Source organism: Rattus rattus, chromosome 8, assembly GCF_011064425.1.
Source record: "Rattus rattus isolate New Zealand chromosome 8, Rrattus_CSIRO_v1, whole genome shotgun sequence".
Lineage (NCBI taxonomy): Eukaryota > Metazoa > Chordata > Mammalia > Rodentia > Muridae > Rattus > Rattus rattus.
Window position 1 is genome coordinate 49,370,694 of NC_046161.1, and position 24,051 is coordinate 49,394,744.

General features: G+C 44.3%; 1 protein-coding gene and 1 pseudogene across 1 annotated transcript in view; both read left to right on the top strand.

Moving 5' to 3' along the window:
- The first annotated feature begins 1,014 nt into the window (after window positions 1-1,014).
- On the top strand, window positions 1,015-7,124 carry LOC116908176 (annotated as a pseudogene).
- Window positions 7,125-17,605: 10,481 nt separating this feature from the next.
- Window positions 17,606-24,051, top strand: part of Tmem266 (transmembrane protein 266) — a 112,764-nt gene continuing 106,318 nt past the window's right edge. The window contains exon 1 of the mRNA XM_032910276.1: window positions 17,606-17,698. The gene's annotated coding sequence lies outside the window, so the exon portion shown is untranslated. The remainder of the gene's footprint in view (window positions 17,699-24,051) is intronic.

The following is a 24,051-nucleotide window of genomic DNA, read 5'->3' on the forward strand; positions in this document are numbered from 1 at the left end:
ACTCCTTAATCTGAACTCCAAAATGCTGCAGAAGCCACAGGTTTGGGGCATCGTGTCAGCATTTAAATGTTGGGCATTAGATCTTGGACCATTTCACATTTTTAAGTTGGAGAGATTTCCCCAGTAAAGTCTATGCAAATATTCCAAAGTTTGAGAAACTTCAAAATCTCAAACACTTCTGGCCCTAAGCATTCCAGATAAAAAATATATAACCTTATCTACTTCAAAGGAACACAGAAGCACAAAGTGAATTTATACATGTAAAGTGCCTGGAGAGTAAGGCCACAACCCAGACAAAGCTAAACTGCCAAGGACTGCATTTTAAACATCATAAAAGTGATGTTATAATGATTAACTTTAGTCTAAAATTGTGTAACACGTACTTCCCCAATTAATAACCCATCAGGGATCAGTGTCTGAGCCGTGCTTCTATTTAATTTATGTACTCTTAAAACTATTACCTCATGGTAATAACAAACTCCTGGCTTCACTGCCAGGATGAAGTCTTGAGTTATTCAGGTTTCCTAGGAGATCTACTGCTCTACGTGTTAAGGACAGAAGTCCTGCCGTTCTCCCTAAGCCTACTACACGCTCAGGGTTGCCTCTCACCCTGGTCCCTCTAGAGCCCTATGCCTCTGAAGTCTAGAAACTTAGTTTATAATCAACACCCACACAGAATGTGTCTCTTAACATCCTTATTAAGGGGGTCATGGAACTCAATGTATCCTCTCTGTGACAGGTTTCTTACCCTGTTAGAGGGCAGGCTTGGTGGTGTACAAGGTTTGCCGTTCCCATGGTCTTCTGAATATAAAGTTGCCCTTCCCCATGCAGCGAGTCCCTCCCATCTCTGAATATACAGACATGAACAGTTCTCATGATTTCTCGTGCATATGCCCTAAATAGTTACCAATCTTCTTGGTGTATGGAACTGATGATTCTTGTCTGGTTTTGGCTTTACTTTGCTCGCGTCCATTATTTCGACAGACTTCTTTGCCTTTCAATGAAGTTTCTCCCATGCAGATGCTATTACACTTCCATCGTATTTTCTCACTGCTGAAGCATGGCCTCCTCGGATTTTTGACTCTCACTTTGAAGTGAGTAATGTCCCCTACAATCTCGGGCATTTGAACACTAGGTCCCCAGTTGATGGCAGTGTGTGGGAGGTTTAGAAAGTTGTTGTAGGAAGTATGTTACTGGGGGCAGGCTTTAAGCGTTTAAAGACTCAAGCCATTTCAGGTTTGCCCTCTCTGGTTCATGCTTGCTGTTTAGGATGTGAGCTCGGCTGGCTTCTCTAGCCACTTTCCTTTGCCACCATCATGGACTCTGACCTGCTGGCACCCAAGACCTAAACACCACGTCACCTGGCTCATGGTGGTTTCTCATAATAGTAACCAATGCAACTATGTAACTAATAACTAGCTTACTATTGCAACAATCCTCCAACCTGCCCATCACCTTCCTGACTTGTTTGGCCCCTCACCATGTCTACTAGAAAGTCTGTCTGTTATGCTGAAGACAAACTTTTGGTCTTACACGAATTTCTTTTTGTTTTTGTTCACTTGCTTGTTTTTCTTGATTTTGGAAACAGAGTCTGGCTATTCTAGCTGTGGTGGTTTGAATAGGAATGACCCCCATAGACACAGGCGTTTGAATGCCTGGCCATGGGGAGGGAGATTATTAGGAGATGTGGTCTTATCGGAGGAGGTGTGGCCTTGTTAGATGAAGTGTGTCATTGTGGAGGTTATGTGTGCCTAAGCTACACAGATGCTGGCACCCAGTGTTTCTTTGCTGCCCGAGGATTAAGATATAGAACTCTTTCTCCAGCACCGTGTCAGCCTGCATACCACCACGCTTCTCACCATAACAGTAATGGACTAAGCCTCTGAAACTGTAAGGCAGCCCCCAATTAAATGTTTCTTTTATAAGAGCTGCCATGGTCATTGGGGTCTCTTCACAGCAATGAAACCCTAACTAAAACAATAGCGCAGGCCGATAATAAATTCATAATTGTTCTGCATCAGCCTTTCTATCCTGGGGTTAAAGATGCAGCCCAGCACAAATATCTTGTGCCCCTCTCTCATACTTCACTGTTGTTGTAAAAATATAAAAATAAAAATGTATTGTGGTCTTTTGCCCCGCTAGGTCTGCACCGCGGTGCCCCAAGATATCTGCTAGGTATCTTGGCGGAAACACAGCCCAGCCGCACACTTTCTTACACTCAAACCCTCACATAAAAGAACACACAACACAATAATCTTAGATCCAATTGGTAAGATATAATTGCCCACTTAAACATACAAAGCCCGGTACTATCCGTCCCTTGAGAACATTAATAACAACCTGTAAATACACATAACATCTTAACATCACCTGCCATGGCTTCTCCCCTCTCCTCTCGTCTCCCTTCCAGTCTCCTCCTCTTCCTTCAAACTTCTCTCCCGCCCATCCTTCCTTCTCCTCCAATGACAGCCTCCTTCTATCCTGTACCTGCCCCTCACCTGTACTTTACAAATTCAATGGAGAGGTGGTTCTGGTGAAGTCACCTGAGTCCTGAGTATGTGACTAGGCAACTGTCCTCGGGGCAGTGGAATTAGCATCAAAATACAGTAACTTCAGGGCAAACCACAACATTTCACCCTTTTTGTCCAGTTAAAAAGTCTTTTCACTTATATATTGAGTACAATGACCATTCTACAATTTATAAAGCATATGATATACTCAACACCCAGTCCATTACTATATCAGTTAAACAGAACATTCCATTCCATTCCAGCTTAAGAAAGGCTTAAAATCTATATCTTGGCTAGCTTGTATACTATCTGATAACTATCCAATAAAATATGTATATTTAGAGTTAAACAGCCTGATAGGCTATTTAACGTCTTCAACCCCGTCAGAAATCTGAGAATGACCTAATATCTACACACAAAGGAAGCCTAACACGGCTTCCAGAACTGAGAGGTTGTAGAGACAAATCTCCACTAGCACAGTCCCCTGTTAGCAACATGTGAGCACAAGTCTTCAGCCTTCTGGCCCAAAATCAACTGACAGACTCTTGAAATGCAGATTTTGAAGGGCTGATCACCCTGTCTTGGCAGAGCTTATCAGTCAACTATTCTGCATAATTTGTCCTTTTCCGGACAGTATTAGTCTGCAGATGAAACAGGCAGTTTTGTGTAGTGGCTGCCTAGCCACAAAGTATTGCCTCACCTGGAGGTAGAGATGTTCACATTCTTCATTAAATCCACCAAAGGGTAACTGTTAGGAGCAGATAGGTCTCAACAAAAGATAAATAACTTTAAATCTCAAATTTTGTGGATTTCTGACGTTTTTGAAGACCACCTATCTATATAAGACAATCTGGACTGTTGTCTCCATATCCTAAATTTTATCTTGAAAGTTCTCTCACGGGTTGGGGATTTGGCTCAGTGGTAAAAAGCGCTTGCCTAGGAAGCGCAAGGTCCTGGGTTGGTCCCCAGCCCCGGAAAAAAAAAAAAAAAAAAAAGAAGAAGAAGAAGAAGAAGAAAGTTCTCTCACAAACTCAGAGCCATGACTTTGCTATTTGAATCTTAACTCACAGGTGTAATGAACTCAGAAGTTTGTAATGACAATAGAAGGACTGGCTCTAAACCTTGTACTTTTAAACTCTTTTGACAAATAAATTCTATCCCAAAACAAAGATATGATTAGTTACCAAATGAGATTACGACTGTACAATTCAATCTAGCTAATTCCTCCCTCTTAAATTACAACCAATATTAAATTCCTCATAAAAACAATTTTAGAATAACCACTTTCAGCCCCCCAAATCCAGGGAATTGGGGCGATGACTCCTCCATAACTTCTTCACGCTGTACATGGGCGTTGAGATATCCTTAGGGGTGGGGGTGGGAAGAATGAAGCAAATGCTGTAGCAGGATGTGTCCTGACTAGATCCAGCTGAAAGTCCTTGAGACCAGGATTCCAAATAGGTAGGCACACTCTGTAAAATACAACTCTCAAGAAAAAGTTTAGAATCGAGATATCTTTTTGATTCTCCTGAATAAATTTTTCAGGCGGTCTACCTCTATCAAATCTGATCAGTAGGACTCTGAGGTTTCCAGAGCCTAATCACAGGTTTTAAAAACACAAAGAAAATCTTTCTCCCAAAATACTGTGTTCCTTAGTCTGAAACCAGAAAAGCTTGTATCTTGCACTCTCTCCCAGAGTAATAATATAATCATAAAACTCAAAGTCACACCCATCATGAATATTAAACAATTTTTTTAAAAAAAGAAGTAAGCTAAACAATGAGCCTGATAGGCTTTTGTACTCTATGATATCAGGAAATTAACCCAAAATTCCCGTGGAGCCCACGTTAAGAGAATTCGAGCTTCCTGTGGTGGTAGATATCAAAAGTAACCACAAACTCTCACTAGCCGGCATCAATGAGCCATATGGCCTTAGGTGGGGTAATTCATAAAACAAACCAAATATCTTTTATCAATTCCAGTATCAATAAGCAACACATCAAACCAGGACTTTAGCCCAAAATATCTCAATCTGTTAAGCTCTCTACCCAGAGCCACAGATTTTTCTTTAACCTTAATAACTTGTGTAATATATGCCTGCATTCACTCTCCTTGGTGTTACAGACATTTCATCACAACTCTCTACTTGGAGTTAGTGACTAATTTTTCCCTATCTAAGTTCTGAACCGTGGATGAAAATCCCCACCTGATTCAGGTAATCTCTTTACTCTCTTCTTTCTAAAAACAAACTCAATCACCTTTTAATAATACCTGTAATTAAGAAGTAGCTTGTCTAGCTAGGATTTCAACCCAAAATTCCCGTGGAGCCCACGTTAAAAAGAATATGAGTATCCTGAAAGACTTTCTAAACAACTTTCTTTAAAAAGCAGCTTTTAATCTCTAACTCTCTGATCTGCCATTACTTATCACACAGCAGGGGACCTACAGCCCGCCAGCCCCTTTCTTTGTTTGAATTCCCGCGCTTAAGATATCACATGACTTAACATGGCGCCGGCCTCCTCTTACTTAGAGAATAAAAACTTTCTCTCAACTCTCAGGATTACTAGTGGATTCTTGCCCATCACTTTGGCTCGCCATCTGTTGTTGTAAAAATATAAAAATAAAAATGTATTGTGGTCTTTTGCCCTGCTAGGTCTGCACCACGGTGCCCCAAGATATCTGCTAGGTATCTTGGCGGAAACACAGCCCAGCCGCACACTTTCCTACACACAAACCCTCACATAAAAGAACACACAACACAAACTTCAGGGCAAACCACAACACTTCACTCCAACAAATTTCTGGGCCAGGTGGAGTGGCTTGTGCCTGTAGCCCTCTGAAGCCTGAGGCAGAAGGGCTGCTTCAAGTTCAAGGCCAGTTTGGGCAATATTGTGATTTCAGTTTAGCCTGGGCTGCTGAATAAGCCTTTGTCTCAAAAAAGAAAAAAAAAAAACAGAACAATGTCTGGTTCTCCTTCGGGTCACAAAGTGTTTTTGTTTTTTTTCCCCAAACTAGTCATTCTTCATACTTTCTCTGACTCAATTAAAAGAAGTGAAAAGCAGTCTTTTTCCTGCTTCCTGATGCCATCTTTAGACTACCACACTCTGGTTCACCCCGCACAACTCATCTCGAATTTCCGAGAACCTAGTCTCGATAATCCTCCATGAATATACTATTTTTAAATTCTGTCTCACATCCCTCCTTCTACTCCTGATAGGGGCGATTCATTAAGAATCCGCAATTTGCCGCTCTCGGCGCCTCCCGGGCGGCTGGGCCCGTGCCTCCTGCACCCGGCGCGGCTTAGCGGCGGGAGGAAGACAGAGACCCACATCTCGTGCCTGTTCCCGGAGCTGCTGGCCATGATCTTCGGCTACTTGGACGTCTGAGACAAGGGTCAAGCGGCGCAGATGTGCAGGGCCTGGCGGGACACCGCCTACCACAAGTCAGTGTGGCGGGGCGTGGAGGCCAAGCTGCACCTACGCCGGGCGAACAGGTTGGTGTTCCCCAGCCTTCAGGCCCGGGGCATCCTTCGCGTGCAGATCCTCAGCCTCCGATGCAGCCTCAGCTACGTGATCCATGGCATGGCGAACATCGAGAGCCACAACCTCAGTAGCTGCTACAACATCACAGATGACGGCCTGGGCCCTGCGTTCGTGCAGGAGATCGGCTCGCTGAGCTCTCTCAACTTGAGCCTCTGCAAGCAGATTACAGACAGCCTGGGCCGCATAGCCCAGTCCCTCAAGGGCCTGGAGGTGCTGGAGCTGAGGGGGCTGCAGCAACATCACCAACACCGGCCTTCTGCTCATCGCCTGGGGCTGCAGCGCCAAGAGCCTTAACCTCCACAGCTGCTGACATCTCTCAGACGTGGGCACGGGCACCTGGCCGCATGACGCACAGCAGTGCCGAGGGGCTGCCTGGGCCTACCTACAGGACAGCAGCTCACGATGTTTCTCTACAGGACAGCCAGAAAACTCACGCATGTTTCTCTGAAGCACATCTTGTGAGGGCTGCCTGGGCCTGGAGCAGCTCACTCTACAGGACTCCCAGAAAACTCACGCATGTTTCTCTGAAGCACATCTTGTGAGGGCTGCCTGGCCTCAGGCTCCTCAACCTCAGCTTCTGTGGCCGGATCTCAGACACGGGCCTTCTGCACCTGTGGCACATGGGCAGCCTGGGCAGCCTTAACCTGCGCTCCTGCGACAACATCAGCGACACCGGCATCATGCATTTGGCCATGGGCAGCCTGCGCCTCTCCGGTCTGGATGTGTCATTCTGTGACGAGGTGGGAGATCAGAGCCTGGCTTACATAGCCCAGGGACTGGACGGCCTCAAGTCCCTCTCCCTTTGCTCTTGCCAGATCAGTGACGGTGGCATCAACCGCATGGTGCGACAGATGCACGGGCTGCGCATGCTCAACATTGACAGTGTGTGCGCCACGGACAAGGGACTGGGTTGATCGCTGAGCACCTGAGCCAGCTCACAGGCATAGACCTGTACGGCTGCACTAGGCTCACCAAGCGCAGCCTGGAGCGCATCACGCAGCTGCCCTGCCTCAAGAGTCCTCCACAGCAACATGAGAGACCATGGAGAAACCCAGAGACCTTTATCAATTAATTGTACTGTTTGTGAATTTGTATAAATGATAATAAAGATCCTCTTAAAACGTTTATATTCTTACAGTAAAAGGTTAAACCGATATTTATATAATAAAAGAGGAAATATGAAGTATGTTTTTGGAAAAAAAAAGCGCAAAGAAAAAAAAGTGTCAGTAAGTGGGCTTACGTTGTAGAATTGTTTCAATTGAGCTTGCCTAGATTGTTGTCCATATCCCAAAGTCAGGCTGTCAACTATTACTCAGAGGTGTGGTTCACTAAATCATGATTGTTCTTCTTAGCTTCAGTAATCTATATATAGTCTTTCTGATCATGTGCAGTGGCAACAAATTCTACTCTAATGGTCAGGGTGAACATGAACAAAAAAGATTTCGTGACAAAATGAGGAACACACACACACATGCACACACATGCACACACATGCACACACATGCACACACACACGTACAGAAGAAGAGAGACAGAGTTAGACAAAGGCAAACTGAAAAACAGACAGATACAGAGAAACAGAGAAATATGGAGGGTAGAGACAGAGACATGGATAGAGACAAAGAGACAGAAAAATTCCTAAAGGATATATTTGTGAAAATACCATTGTGTGAATTGAAAGGAAAATTATACAGATTTAAGGTTTAAAAATATGAAGTTAAAAGAATAAGTTTCAAAATTCAGACTCAGGGCTAAACACTGTGAAAAGCAAGTCCAGGCAGCCCCGCCCTGCCGCTAGGACTAACAGACCACAAAGATAAAGAAAAGGAATGCAGGAACCAGCCCGAGTTATCAGGACTGACCCAAACCATCTGGCAGAAGGGCACCTCCCCCAGCTTACTCAAGAGTCACACCTTAACCAGATGTCCTTCAAACCCTGATACGCCCCTAGCTCCTAAAATCCTGTACGCTCCAGTCAATACGTACTCTCCTGCTGTGCTGTAATCTCACTGCCATGTTTAAATGAGCCAATCACTTATAGCCGCGCCAGAAATTAGCCAATTGTGTGTAACCACGCCAAACCCCCTAGCCTTCCCTATATAAACCCCTGACTTTTGAGCTTCGGGTCGACACGTCTGTCTCCTGCGCAGGATATGTGTCGGCCCGGAGATCCCCGTAATAGATCTCTGTAATAAACTTCACCTTTCCTTATTACATCCAAAATGGTCTCTCTGTGTCTGGGGTCCGCGATTTCCCGCGACTTTAGAAAGGGTCTCTCTTCGGGGATCTTTCAGAATGTAAATTCTGTATTCTAAAATAGAGACATTGACTCCTTGAAGCTCAGTGAAAGGTATTTGAAAATCAATTATTTCTTAAATGCCACATAAAAGCCTCTAAAGTAGAAATTTTGGATTTTTGGAGACTTGGTTGTGACTTGTGAGGTTTTTCTGGAAGCTATCTTATAAGAGTATATTTTTGCTGAAGCAAAGAGGTGGGGGTATATTTTGCTAAGAACAGACACATGGTGTTTTCCTGTAAGCTGCCTGGAAAGAAGTCATATGATACTTTGCTAGAGCAGACATTTGAGAGAAACCACGATATTTGGAAAGGGTATAAATATAGCCCAATAGACAGTGGGCAGCACTGTGTGGTGTCAGTTCACTTTGCTACTCTTTGCTGGTCTTCCTGTCATGATGGTGTAGAGAGAAATGCACCAAAAAAAAAAAAAAAAAAAAAAAAAAGGTGTTTGCAAGTAGATCACCAACCACTGCTGATTCTTGTGAACTAAGCTTCTGCTATCTTGACAATAAAGTTTGAAATTGTTCCAAAGGGGAAAAAAAAAAGAATCCACAATTCAAGGACAATGTTAATATAAAGGTCCTGGGAAAACGTCACATGACCCATAAACATGACCAATGGAATAAACTGTACAGTTCCCAACAATCTAAAGGTCATGGTACATTTGTGTGCTCTATTTTTAGAAACATGTTAGCTATTGCTCCAGACACAGACCACCGTCTGCTTGTCAAGCCAGGGCTAACAGCGCTGTGGTGTCAGGAAGCTTTGGGACAGGTACATACGTGGGTAGATAGGGTGTTGCTGACAGACATTCACAAGTTAGAAGACCTAGAAAGAATTGTACAATTTCCCAAGTAAATAATTCTGATCTTAAAGCCTTCATAAACACAATCTTTTAATTTTTCTTACCTAAGTTTCCCCATAATTTTCCCCTGTGAGTTTCAGAGACCGGGCAGCGCTCTGCTCAGCGTGATATAATCTCACCTACGTGAAGGGTGCGCTCTGCCCACCGCCTCACCACAAGCCCTCTATTCTCTAATCATGACGACAATGTAAGACTTTCTCGACTCTTCTATTCCAAAAGTTCTATTCATATTACTTTTACAAGACAAAGACCAGATGCATAGTACTTCGATGTTTCTGATAGGCTGTTTTTCCTAGTTAACATTTAATGGAACACAGGCCTCTCAAGTATTAGAATTGAAAAAACTTAACTTGGAAAATTACATGATTTTTACATGTTACAGGGAATACTCTTTCTAGTCTGATAAATCAAACCACAACCTAAAAGTACAGCTAATGAACTGTCTAGCACATGTATTCCTCCCCATACCACACGAAATAAAGTCACTTACCTGCCACACCCTTAGACCTGGGCTCTTCTCCCTGTTCTTCTAGGCTGCATGGTGGAAGGCAGGCAAACAAGCCTTCCGTCTGTGGCTCATGGCCACCTTTTCTGTTCAGGTAGGAACCAAGGCTGCCATAAAAGACAGATAAAAGCAAAGGATGAGAAAAGTAATGTATAACGTCTACAAACATCAGCATGATTTTTAGTGACCTCGCAGAACCTGAGAATTAGGAAAGAAGCCTGATAGTTAACTTCTCTCCCTTAACCCTTATATGTTTCTGATATGTGATGTTCAAGTGCCAGGAAGGGCTGAGTCGGCTCAGCATTCAGAGCCTTGTTGCTCTTACAGAGGACCTGGGCTCAGTTCCCAGCACCCATCCAGTGGTTCACAGCATTCATAACTCCAGTTATGACGCAATGCCTTCTCACCTCTGTGGGCACCAGGCACACATATGGTACACATACATGCATGCAGCAAGCCAAACATTGAAACATATAGCAAATCTAAAAAGTACAAAATAAAAGATTAAAAAAATAGAGTCCCCAGAGAACTATTTGTTATTTCCAAACACAAAGAAGTTAGAGTAATAGAAAGTTCAAATTTTATTTAAAAATTACTAACTAGGAGGAACTCTTTTGAAACATACAGGCAGGGTCTTTGGGGAAAGAGCAAGGAATTGGTATATATCTTGTGTGGATATGGTGTGTGTGTACACATATATATATAGAAGTCAGAGGTTGATGTCATCTGTATTCTTACACCACTATCTACCTTTACCCTTTGAGGCAGGGCCTCTCACTGAATCAAAGCTCGATTGGTCTAGCCGAGCTGGCTAGCCAATGTCTGTTTTCTCTGCTTACCCTAGCAAACCCTGGGGCTACAGTCACATGCTGCCCTTAACAGCTTTTATGTGGGTTCTGGTGACCCACATTTGAGCCCCTGGGCTAGCACAGGCTTTTTTTTCCCTTCAGCTAAGCCATCTCTATAGTCCGTAGAGTCTTTTGTTGTGAAACTATTCTCTGTATTGTCTCCCATATGAAAAAAGTCACAATTATGACAGAAACTTAACATGTATTGTCATTTCAATAGGGTGGCAGTGTTCAGAAGGAAGAAGGGGACATGCTATGAAATTATGATCCAGCTGCAAAGTTCATTTTCCCCCAAAAGCATTATCTATATGCACTGACATAAGAGATCAAGACGGTGGCTCAGAACACTAATTATATAAACGTGCCATATGCAAACCTTTTCATAGTTATTAAATTCGTTGTGCTCTTATTTGTATAACAGTATGTTTATTTGTATAACAGTATGTTTATTTGTATAACAGTATGTTTATTTGTATAACAGTATGTTTATTTGTATAACAGTATGTTTATTTGTATAACAGTATGTTTATTTGTATAACAGTATGTTTATTTGTATAACAGTATGTTTATTTGTATAACAGTATGTTTATTTGTATAACAGTATGTTTATTTGTATAACAGTATGTTTATTTGTATAACAGTATGTGTTTAACCAAAAATTGATCTGCTTTCAAGTTCGACCATGTTAGTACTTTTATTCTTCTGGCTCTCTTTTTAAGTCTGATAAGTTTTTTAAAAAATCATTTTTTTCTCTTCTGTAGACAAAATAATGGTAATAAAATCCTAGAGCTAGAAAGGCTTAGAGGATACCTGGAGTGAGTTGCATCCTCTCTAAATCAATCCCCATCACCGTGGTGATTGAAGACGGCAGAATGGCTTAAGAGACAGAACCCTGGAATCCAGAATGCTTTTCCAGCTACACCATACTGCTCAGATCTTTAGAGCTCTGTGTACACTCGAAGCAGCAAGGCAGGAGGGCTGAATTTCAGGTCTCTGAATCAGACTGCCTACGTCTCAATCCAGGCTCCAAACAGACTGCGATCATGAGCAAATTAGCTATTACCTCTGTCTCCATTATAAATAAGATTAATAATAACCACCAAAAGAATTATTATATGAAAGATTAATACAAATAAAGCTTGTGGAACCACCACTCTGGAATACTGTAAGCAGTTAATAAATGTCAATGGGAACTTGTCCTGGTTAAGGTTAGTGTTGCTGTGATGAATGCCATGACCAAAGCAACTTGGGGAGGAAAGGTTTCTTCATCTTATACGTCAGGTGACAAACCATCACTGAGGGAAGTCAGAGCAGGAGCCAGGGGGCAGGAGCTGATGCAGAGGCCACAGAGGGATGCTGCTTACTGACTTGCTCCTCATGGCTTGCTCAGCCTGCTGTCTTATAGAACCTAAGACCACCAGCCCTAGGGTGGCCCCACCCACAATGGGCTGGCCCCCTCCCTGTCAATCACTAAGAAAATGCCTTACATCCAGATCTTATGGAGGCATTCTCTCAAGTGAGGCTCCCCCTTTCAGATAGTTCTACCCTGTGTCAAGCTGACATAAGACTAGTCAGCACAGAAGTCTACTGGTAAAAACCAAGGAACCGAATTACAGTGTACTAGAATTGAGCACTGGATATTTTGTGTTTTCAAGTATTTATCTGCCAGTATTCCACCTTGACCCATGAGTTGTGTAGCAATGAAATAGTTGGCTCAACAAAGCACATGCAAACTTCCAGACAGAAACACACAGGAAAGCTCACTTGAAAACTGAGTGTTACTCATTTGGTGATCCTCTGGGACCAGATACTCAAGAGTTTCTGATATTCAGAAGTGTCTTCTACAAATACCTCTCGTCTATATGCAAAAGTATTTTCAGTAACGATCACAAAATGAAATGTTAACAGTCAGGGTAGTGAAAACTCCCTTACACAACTCTACTTATGAGCCAACAGAAAATAGAATACACTTTATAGTAACGAAAGCATAATGGGGTTTATTAATGTTTGGGAAAGAAAGATGTGCACACATGGGTCTGTACTATGCTTCATGCTACCTTCTATTTTCCCAGACACAGTCTTTAGCTCTGAAGCAAACACTAACGATTAATAAAATTCAAAGTGAAGCATATCTGAATTCAATTATTCAAATCACAATTACACATACAAGCTAAAAATAGGTAATGGCCAACCAATAATATAACTCAAAGCATTCTGCTTTTTTTCAACCCTTAAACACCACATAGTAAGCGGGGTGTGGTGGTACACTCATGAGGGTGACACATTCATTGAGGGTGACACAGGAAGACTACCCTGAGTTTAGGCAGTGCTAGACTCCTCGCTGCCTGTTTCTTCATCCTGGTGTTCACAATGGCAGCATATTTAGTGAGACATCGATGTTCTCAAGTAGGGAGGGACAGCATTAAGATGCAAACTTCAACTCTTAGCTTGCCTTGAACTTTTATGAACTTACTTGGAATATACCCAGCAGCTAAGGTCATGTTTAACTAAAGACCAGCTGCAGCACAGGGGTTCTCTAAGTTAATGCTGATGTACAGTAGAAAGTATGTCAGTGGATAAATGGTTAAAATATGTTAATTTGGAAGGGTGCTGGTAATCAAGTCTAGGCCTTCTTCCAGTATGAAACTCTCTCCATTCCCCCCTCCCCTCCCCTCCCTTCTCCTCTCCTCCCCTCCCCCTTTGTGTTTTACTAGGGACTGAACCTTTTTCTTTTAATATTATTTTAAGAAAGATCTGGTAAATGTGCCAGTCAGCCTCAAACTTTTCATCCTCCTGCCTCAGCCTCCCGAAGAGCTGGAGTTATAGGTGAGTACCACTACACTCTGTAAGAAAACCATTTTGCAGCTGTTTATTGCAGCTGAAGGAATATATGCTATTGTACTTCCTGTGGCATCCAATATAAACTGTCTGAATATGAATGTTACTAATTATGTCAAATATATACTCATTAAAGATACCTCGGTAGGATTTAAAAAAGAAACCTGCTGTTAGCAGTTAATGTGAACACTTAAGCCTCAGGTAAGTATCGCCCAACATAACACAGTCTACTTTCCCAGCTCTCACGGACACAGCGTGGCTTTTCTGTGTACATTCCACGTTCGCAAAGCTGAGTGATAAGGCGTTTAGATGCACCCATAAAGTATGCACTGGGTGCTAAGGCATTTAGAAGCCCCTATAAAGTATGCACACGCAGATAAACACCAACAATTTAAGGGTTTGGTGTAGAACTCCAATTTTCACTGATTTTTTTTTTCCAATTTTCACAAATTTTCACTGATTTTTTTTTTCCAGTTAGTAACTTGAACAGGACTTTTAATCCTGAGGCCATCTTTTTTTCAGACACTTACATAGCCAACATCATCTTCGATTTAACCTCCCATGATCTGGCTGCCATGGTATGCAAAATTCTGTTTGTGTGATTCTGCTGCTCTTGAAAAAAAAAAAAGAAAAAGAAAAAGTCTGTCCTTCCTTCCCTTTCTGATTTTGAACTTTTGAAGTAGGGCTTCACTATAGCTCATGCTAGCCTTGAGCTTCCTATGTAGCCCAGGCTGACTTTAAACTCACGACCCTCCTGCCTCAGCTTCTCCAATGCTAGGAGTAATGGCACCCACCAACACTCAGGGGAAAAAAAGGGGGGATATAATATTTTAAAATGAAAGATGTGGCTTACCTGTAAGGCTCTTGGCATGGATATTATACCAATGATACCTAGAAGCAGTATTGTCTGTCAAGAAAGCAATACACACATCTTAAGCCGTCTCTTCCACCCTGCATTTTAGCTTGTTCCCTTCTAGCTTTGTAACTCCTTTACACACGCAAAGGCCTCCTTCCCATTCCTCACCTGCCACTTATTGAAGCAACACACCTGTGCTATTTGTAGCTGGAGGGGTTCCCAACCCCCGCTATCAATAATGATCACCTGAGGCAGTTACAAACAACATTCCCAGGTCAATCATCTGGAAATTAGATTTCAATGCATTTGAGAGGCTCCAGATTCTGTGTTTGTCACCGATTCATAAAGACCAAGAAAGCGGAACAACAAAAGAGAAGCCTGCCGTAGATCAGTTCTAAATCAATGTGGTAATCAGGCTCTGGATCTCAGGAATTAGTATATGAGAAAAGAGCTGGCAAATTTAGAGAAAGCAGAAGGGCAGCTTGTCGCTATGTCCCTGGTCCTCCTTCCCCGTGTGTGCATGTTCGTGTGTGTGAATGGTGGCCAGCTAAGATTTCAACACCCTAAAGAAATCAGAGGATTTTAATCTGGGCATGTGCTGTGGAAGTGACACACCACCAGGGGGAGACATAGAGCCAACAAGCTAACAAACATTTGGGGATTTTTTAAATTTCCATAGGGCTGTGGAGGAGGAGGGAAGAGCAAAGAGTAAAGAGATCTGTGGCTCCGCATACAGCTGAGAGGCAGAACCCTTGAGTAGCACAAAGGAGGCCTGGATTCCATGGCCAGCGCGGCAAACCCAAACAAGCCAGAATACAAAGGCAAAAGATGTCCTGGTGTTCTTCTCTAGTTCCTCTTAGACAACCGCGGTAGAAAAAATGTTACCCTAAAGTAACATTTTAAGTAAAGTCTTTAAGTAATATCTTTAAGTAACATCTTTAACACTTACATTTAAAAGAAAAAAATATATTAGAATACAAAGATTCTGGATAAATGGATTTTTCTCCCTGTAAATACTTGTACTACTCTTAATATTTAATTAGCGTTTTATTTAATTAGCCTTTCTTTGACTTACAGTTTAAAGTCCATCGTTGAGAGAAGCCAAGGCGAGACCTGATGCAGAGGCCGCGGAAGAACACTGCTTGCTGGCTTGAATACCTTGCTTTCTTATAGCAAGCAGGACCCGAGGTGGCACCGCCCACAGTGTGGGAAGGCACAGCTGGACCTTTCCACGCCAATCTTTCAAGAGAATGCCCCACAGGTGTGTCCACAGGCTAATCTAGTGGACACAATCCTTGAACTAGATTCAGCCACTAACACACACACACACACACACACACACACACACACACACACATACACACACACAACCGATCTTTCTTCTTTCTTTCTTTCTTCCTTCCTTCCTTTCTTTCTTTCTTTCTTTCTTTCTTTCTTTCTTTCTTTCTTTCTTTCTTTCTTTCTTTCTTTCATTGTCTCCCATTCTGTAGGCTGTCTTCTCTTGATTTTCTGGCACGTGGGATGGGGGTGGGGAGTGACTAATTTCATGCAATCTCATTTATTAATTCCAGGGATTATTTTTGGGGCTTGTTATTAGAGTCTTTTTCAGGAAATCAATACCTATTTGTATCTTAATGTTTTGCCAGATGTCTAACCAGCGAAACACTGTCATGAATGCGGTTCAATGCCCTTAAGCAAACTTAAGTGTAGTTCTAACTGGGGGAAGGGGGTTGCACGAAGGGAGGGCAGCATTTCTACTTTCCCGTCTATTTATGCCTAGAACCAGTAGGGGGAAATCCTGTCAAGCCACGTAAGTTCTACAGCTATCCCCCCCTCCCCGAAATTAGACACCACAGATGGTTAAGAAATGTTGGTAGGTGGGGACTAAACAAAGACATTATACTTTTCCCTTCAGATGGCCGAATTTAGATGTATATTTGGTTGTCTAGACATTTCTGAATCTATTAAAAGACAGATCCAAGCCCTTCAGGCAGTTCTATCTATGGCCGGGGTTTCAAATATATATATATATATATGGAATTTTAAACTATTCGTAGTGAGCCATATTGGATTTGGGCCTGGCCGCTTTGTAACTGTATGGCCACAGTTAAAGTCATGGGATTGTTGGACAGAGGCCTCTCCCATGTATTTACGGCACAGGAAGAAAAGACCAAGTAGTAAACACCTGATGTCTCCACTGCATGACCTCTGCTGAGCCCAGCTGATGCTTGTGGAACTGACACACCTGGACCACACCTGGGTGGTGGTCAATTTACTTCTGCCTTTTGCTTCCTCAGCCTTTATCCTTGAGATTTAGGCTGGTCTTCTCGGATTTCTCCCTAATTAATTCAGGTCTCGTAGTCGGTCTTTTGTTACCGAAGTCATGAGCCAGGTAGTCATGAGCCAGGGTTTCCCACTGTGCTTCCCAGATATTTTCTACCTGGAGACTTGGGTATATAAGTGGTGAATAAAGCTACAGGAGTCTCTCACTCTCTCTTCCTCTCTCTCTCTCTCTCTCTCTCTCTCTCTCTCTCTCTCTCTCTCTCTCTCTCTCTCTCTCTCTCTCTCTCTCTCTCTCTCTCTCTCCTCTTCTCTTCCTTCCTCTCTCTTCTCTCCTGGCTTGACACGATAACCTCTGTGTGTGTGTGTGTGTGTGTGTGTGTGTGTGTGTTTTCTTTCATCCTGTAGTCTTTCGCCCGATTCTCGGTACCGTGTTGGTTCCTGCGCCGACAACTGTTCACAGCAGTATTCATTTACACGTGAGGGCTTTCTTTTTTTTAACCCCCAGATTACTGTCACTGGGTCTACTCAATCGGGACAGGCGCTTCAAGGGCAAAACTCTTCATCTACAACATACGACCAACATACACGGTGTATCTGTCACGTGAGAACGTGATGGGGACCACCGAGAGCTGGGCAATGCCTTCAAAGGCTCCTTGGGACAATGCACACGCCAGGGGCGGCAGGCAAAAACCCCCGAGGACACCGCGCTCGGCCGCTCACTGCACAGAGTGAAAACACAGCCAGGACGGTACGTTGGGACCGCAGGCGCCCGCCCACCTTCGGCCGCACCCGCCAGCCTCCGCTTCGGGCTCTTGTTCGCGAGCCCCGTCATCCGCGCCACTTGGCCTGCCTGCCCTTCGCCGGGGGTGACTGCCCACACGCGGCCCCTGCTAGTCGCAGTTTCCTAGACAGCCGCACGGCCCCTCTGCAGCCTCCGGAACGCGCGAGCGGGTGCGGGCGCGGGCAGCGAGAGCGCAGGCGCGGGCCCGGGAGAGACGCGGTCGCGAAAGCGCGTGCGCGCGCGCTCGAGTGGGGTGGGCGGAGGGAGCGGCGGGGCCGCGAGGGGGCGGGGGGGGGCGGAGAGGGGAGCCCCGGGAGCGGGAGCGCGGGCCCGGCGCTGCAGAGCAGAGCGAATCCTGAGCTCCGGCAGCAGGTACGTGTTCTTGCAGCCGGCAGCCGGCAGCTGCCGGGGCTTCCCCTGCTGTGGCCCAGGCGGGAGGGTGAGGGAGGCAAGGGTAGGGGCCGGTCACTGTTTGCAGGGTGCCTGCCCTGGAGGACTAGGATCTTGCAGCTGACCTTCATGTCCCAGGCTGGGGAGCCGGACGACCATCCGCTGGGCAGCGCGGGGTCTTCAGCTCCAGACTGGGGATCTGCTTGTCACATGCTTCTTATTTATTTTTGCAAACTGTCCTGGTTCGGGTCCAGCTGCAGATGCTTTCCCTCCTATTCTTTGCCTCTGTGTGCCATCTTGCATTTATTAATAAAACATGAAAGCTGGGGGTGCGGGAGGTTTGCTTCTGAGGGGAATCCCATTGCAGTATAGCAAGCGGACGCCTATTTTCGGTTTTCAGACGTGGTGTAGAGGTGGGAATCCCACACCCTAGGGATTTGTGGCTTGGCTGGTCGTGACCACTTCCTAGTGGGCTTCCCCGGTTTGTCGCTAGGCGCCCCAGAGACAGGATGGACGGTCTGGAAAGGATGAAGGGTTTCACGTCAGCCTGGCATACTGTTCGGAGGACAGGTGCAAGCTACAGCATACAGTTCCCTGCTTGCTAACTTGCCAGGGAGGCTTAAACCCAGAAAAAAAAAAATCTTTCTAAATTGTTCATAGGAGGCCTTGAATTGAATATCTGAGACTTGCCTACTCAAACTCATCGGGGTTTTGCATCTGAAGCCGATTAAAGCTAGCCACCTGTTGGAAGTCAGACCCCATACTCCATTCTGTTTCATAGTCACCAATACTGAGATAATGAGAGGCCCACAAGATCCCTTCTGTCCTCTTTAAATGTGTTGCCTGTCATTTCTTTCTTTTGAAATAAAATCTTATTTTTTTTGCATTATATATTTTAGACTGAAATATGGTTTATTTCTATTCCATATACATACACCACCATATTCTAAGCACTGGCTGGGTTTCTCTTCAGTGTATGCTATTATTTTCCCTAGTTTTAACTTAGCTGTGAAGAATAGTGGGGAAAGTGGACTGTATGCAACTGCTTCCCTCCCCCAGAAATAAGAGAGTGAAAAAGAACAGAAAGAGCTGGAAGCACAAAATAAAAATGACTATCTCAAGATGTGGGGGTCGGGCAGCTGGTCTGTGATACCAGATTAAACCAGGAGATAGATGTACTCGTGTGGACCCAGTGCTGAGTTAAACACCGTTTGTGGCTGATTTCCTTGGGTTTTCACTGCAAGGCTGTCATCTCTGTATTGGAGATGAAGAAGCTGGCACTTAAAAGGTTAACTGACTTACCCAAGGTCACATAGTCAGGAGCAGGGTAAAGATTCAGTCCTTTGCATCACACCGGATTGCAGGGCGCTGGGGGCTTGGCATTTAACTCGTCTTCCTACCTCATCCACCTTTTCCCTAAGATCAGGTTCACATGTGAGCACACAGGCCCTGATGCAATTTCCCATTTCACAGATCGTCCGAGTTTTGTGGCTTTCCAATGCGAGGAACTGACGTTCACGAGTGGCACTGTGTGGAATTTCTTTTGTGGTGACACTGAACCTATTTTTAAACACAGGGTCCAAGGCATCCTGCTGTAAAACTATCCCACGTAATCAATTATGTTCAGAATTTTGTTTCGCTCCCAGTTTAAACCCATAAGGTACCTACAAATCATGTGGGTGCTGGCGTAGTCTTCACACTCTCGCCCCATCCTACCCGTTTGAACACCATTTTTGCCATCACTGCCAGTCATCACTCTGGTGTCTTATCACACTTGTGGGTGCTGTAATGTTGTGAAGAACTCCATGCCAGCCATGTGCCAGGATCTGGTGTCTACAAACATGGCAACTATTCACTCAAAGCTCTTAGAATGTATCTGTCTGGCTACGGATATATATTTAATCTCCTTTTTCCCAAGTGCATTCTTACAGCTCAGGTGTTGGTCTTGGTTACACATTCGTAGCAGTTTTCGTGGACTTATAAACTGTTATAGTTTCGGGAATGGAAAATTCACCTAACGGAGCTGCTAGCTTTTATATCCAGGTCCTGTAATTGAGCTAGGAATGAGAAAGGTATGGTTGAAGTTAGAGAATTAACTGGAAAGCATATTGAAAATATAGTTGTTAATGATGCATGCCTTGGTTATGGTTAGATAACAGGAAACAAGGTATTTAAAATTGCTTAGTCCAAGTTCCATAAGCTGTTTTCTTCCTTGGTCATGAGCCTGGTTTGAGAGAATGTTACCTCCTTCATTATACTGACATCTATTGATAGTAGACGATTTGTATAGACGATTCTCCTCTTAGAAAATACTCCGTTTTGGAATAGTACAATTTCCAGGGCTTATGGAAATGCTGAGGTGGAAATTTTCTGCCCTGGAGATTTCCAGCTTATGGTCAGAAAGTCGGGATGAATCCTGAGGGCACTGAGAAGAAACAGAAAGAAAGGAGAGGTGTTGCTTGATTTCTGGGGAAGAAAGGGGCTTTCCCTTGGGAAGCATCAGGATCTTCTCCAGGTAGGACTCTCATAATTGCCAAGCATGAGGTAGACTAGTTGCCTTCCCTGCAAACAGAATTTTATGTAATGCACACATGAGCTCCCTTCTCGGTGCCTGGGTCAACTCGGGAAATGTAAACAAAGGAGCAAAAATTTTAGACTATGTCTTCTTTTCTTGAAACATTTTCAAACTTGGAAAAGCCATGGCGGTAATTATGAAGGCTTCGCGGTTACTTTTTATTCCTCTCGCTGAGAGTGAACGTTTCAGAGGGGAGAGGAAGGACTACCATTTTCAAGCTGCATGTTTTACTGTAACTGGTTATAGTGCACATTTCAATGCATTGGTGAATAAGATTCTGTGAACTGTCTTGTGTTGGCTGACCCTGCAAGTTATTTAGTTATGAGATGGAGTTTTACTTATGTCCCTTAATTTAATGTTTTTAAATGAAAGATTTAGTGCCAACGCTTGTGAATCACAGAGGTTCGTAGATAGTTTATATGGAGTTCTTTAATTTCATTGGTTTCTGCTTTTATCCTTGGTTTGTGCTTTTGTAGCAAGGATTCTCCATCCTCTTCTTTCACATGGAATCGGCTGAGGCCATGGATGCTGGCCAAGGACCATCTCGGAGCTCATTTGGGACCTTCTGTGGCTGAGGTCTAATCGAAGGACCCAAGAACTCCCTAAGAGTCCTGAAGTTGGGTCATAGCAACCTATCTTAGGTGGGGTGGGATGAAGTCTATACAGAGCAGACCAGAAAGCTTATTCCCCTGCATCAGTCAACACTGGCCTAGGCTACGATATTTTTTGCAAATGTAATAAATATTCATTGTAGAATGTTCGGTCTTTTTTTTTTTTTTTTTTTTTAAAGGAAAATTGAAAGTCAGTAGTGAAAAGTCAAAATCTTTGGTAATCTTTTTTTAAAAATTTATTTATTTATTTATTTATTTCATCTTTATTAACTTGGGTATTTCTTATTTACATTTCGATTGTTATTCCCTTTCCGGGTTTCCTGGCTAACATCCCCCTAACCCCTCCCCTCCCCTTCTCTACGGGTGTTCCCCTCCCCATCCTCCCCCATCTTTAGTAGTCTTAACCATTACCAGTAGCTACCATTAAGGGCTTGGTGTGGATTGCTTGAGATTTTAAAGTGCAGAAACTAAAATGTTACTTTCTTATAACTCCTATGTTCAAAGACAAATAATGCTTTTTGGTTTGTTTTCTTGCACCTGCCAAGACCTCTTTGACATCTGAGAGGCCGTTGAATGGCCAGATTCTAAACACTTGATTCAGCCTCACTGGGAGCTGTAGGGAAGTGCCCTACACCTAGGGAAAGGCTGTGGGAACTGATGGGTGGTGTGGTAGGAAGCAGCATGTGCTGTGTCCCGATGGGGAGTTTCCTATTCCAAGTCTCTTTGCAGTCACCCCTTGTGGTCTGGTGTACAGCTGAGGAGCTGGGAGCCCTGATAAACAACACAGGACCTGATATCCAGTCTGTGTCAGTGAGGCTCAGACGTTGGCTTTTTCCTTTGGCTGTGATTGCAGGATGAAGTAGGCTCTGTCCTTTGTCCTCTGACCTTCCATCCATTCCTTCCTCTCCACCCATACTGGCCTCTCTGCTGTTTCTCTGCCTTGGGGTCTTGGCTATAATAGGTTTTTCTCCCAGAACGCTCTTCCTGCAGGCTCTGCGGCCTCACTTTTTTTAAAGTCTAACTGTGCCTTCAAAAGCCCTTAGCTCTTCTTCCTGTCTTGTTTGCATCCTGACACCTCCTAGCACACAGCATTTAGTCTTCCTTGAGTTTATCTCCAGCTCCTCTATGGAACAAATGTGCCAGAAGACAAAGGTTTTGCCCATTTTTACTCTCTTATCCCTCACGCTGTGGAAATGGGGCAGACAACTCACTGTGGCATCCCCAAATCCCCCCAGCTTCCCACATTTCTTGTTTTTGTTAGTGGTGGCTCTCGCTGTTCCCTGCAGTGACTTGCTATGTTCTTTACAGCATCACCAAGGATCGTGCACAAAGAATTAGGGGAAAACGCGTCTTACTTTTGCTCTGAATGTTGTGAACGAGGCAACTACTGGGGAGAACCCGGTGGTATAGAGATGGAGAGGAAGTTCCTGAGAGTTGTTCTTATGGGGGTGGGGGTGGGGGTGGGAGGATAAGGGGGTAGGGGAAGCGGTCTGTGAAGCTTCCCCTCTATTTGGGCTGCACAATGCTTTTGACGGCTTCCAAAGGAGACTCTAGAATGCTTTGTTGACCACCAAGTTTTTAGCCCTTATCACTAAGAAGAGAATCTAGGCTCCCTCAGGACACTGTTTCACCCAGGCCAGCTGATCATCGTCCCCCCTCTAGTTAACCCGCTACATTGTTTAGACATTAAATAGCCCTTGGTGTCTTTCTTGCCGAAGTGAGGGTTCACTCTCAAAGCACTTAGCCAGTTTGTCTGGGCAGTACGGTTGGCAAGCATGAGCCGGCAGCTGCACTCAGGTTCCTTTGGTCCAACAAACCAGAATGTGCAGTTTGCAGGAGTACTGTTTGGGACAGAACAAAATCGTAGGCACTTTGAGGACTGATTCAAACCTAGAACTCTGAATAAGGAGCCAGACTGGGGTGCTGAAGGAGCTGATAGTCATGGAAAGAGGCCTTGATAAAAGAACAACCCCCTCTTCCTCTTGTCCTCTACCTCCTCTTCCTCGGCTGCCCTCATGGCTTGCATTGTTTGCCCTAAGTAGACTTCCCTTTCAAAAGCCACAGTCCCCCTAAGACTGGGTTGATTTGTAACAAAAACTACCTAGTACCTAGCATGAAAACCAACAGCCGCAGTCCTAACCACTCATTAAAACAAAGTATCTGTCCAAGAGTGTCTGTTTAGCAGCTCAGGTTTTTAGCTCAGACTGGGATCAGACAGATGTTCTCAGTGTGCAGCCCTGGTGCAATGGCTTTCGGATGCTTTCCCTCCTCAAAATAGCTCCTAAGCGATCTGTGTGGACCTGATAAGATGGCTTCCTCCCTAACAGTTTCCCTAGAAAGAGTTAAAATTCTGCATTTTACCTGCTTGCAAACCAGCTAATTGTCTCCCGCCATTATTACTAAAATGAGCTCTTTTTGAAAAAATAGGATATTTCAAACCCTCAAAGTTGAGGTTGTGCCTCATCGGCTCACTCCTGGAAACCTTCCTCTTGTCCTCCCTGCCAGTCCCTCTCCAGGGCTAGATTTGCTGTCCTCCTCCTTGCCCCACGGGAGACTCCTGTCCTCACCTCTCTTCCCACAGAGATCTGGTAAAGGTCACAAATCTGATGGCTGTTTCTCAGATTTCCTTCCTGATGGCTCAGCAACACCTGAGCCTGCTGCTGCTTCCTGGAAACGCTCTCTGTCCATCTGCCTCCTTGCATTTCCCGATCCGTCCCAGGCCAGTGTTGTTGAGGGGGATGAGCTCTGCCCAGGATTTGAATCCAGGTCCTTGCACTTGCTCACGGTGGAACATGAAATAGTTAACTGTCTCGGGTCCCCTGTGGAAGAGCTATGTGGTGGCTTCAGGAATGAAGGTGAAGGGAACATGGCAAGAGAGCAGCAGTCACTAAATGTCACCTTTGGTCATTAATGTATCTTTGTATCTTTGTATTAATGTATCTTGTTGTCTTTGGGGGAAGACCCACTTTTCCTCCTCTAAGACTGGTTCTTGTTCAGTTTCCCTTCAGCCCTTTCTCCCCAGTATATTCCCCAAGGGCTAATTTCACCTTGTCCTGCTATGCCTCACTTCTCTGCCAGAGGGACAAAGAGGTTGAGGGCTGTGCCTGCCTGCCTGCCTGCCTGCCGGGAGGCACAGAGTGCAGCCTGCT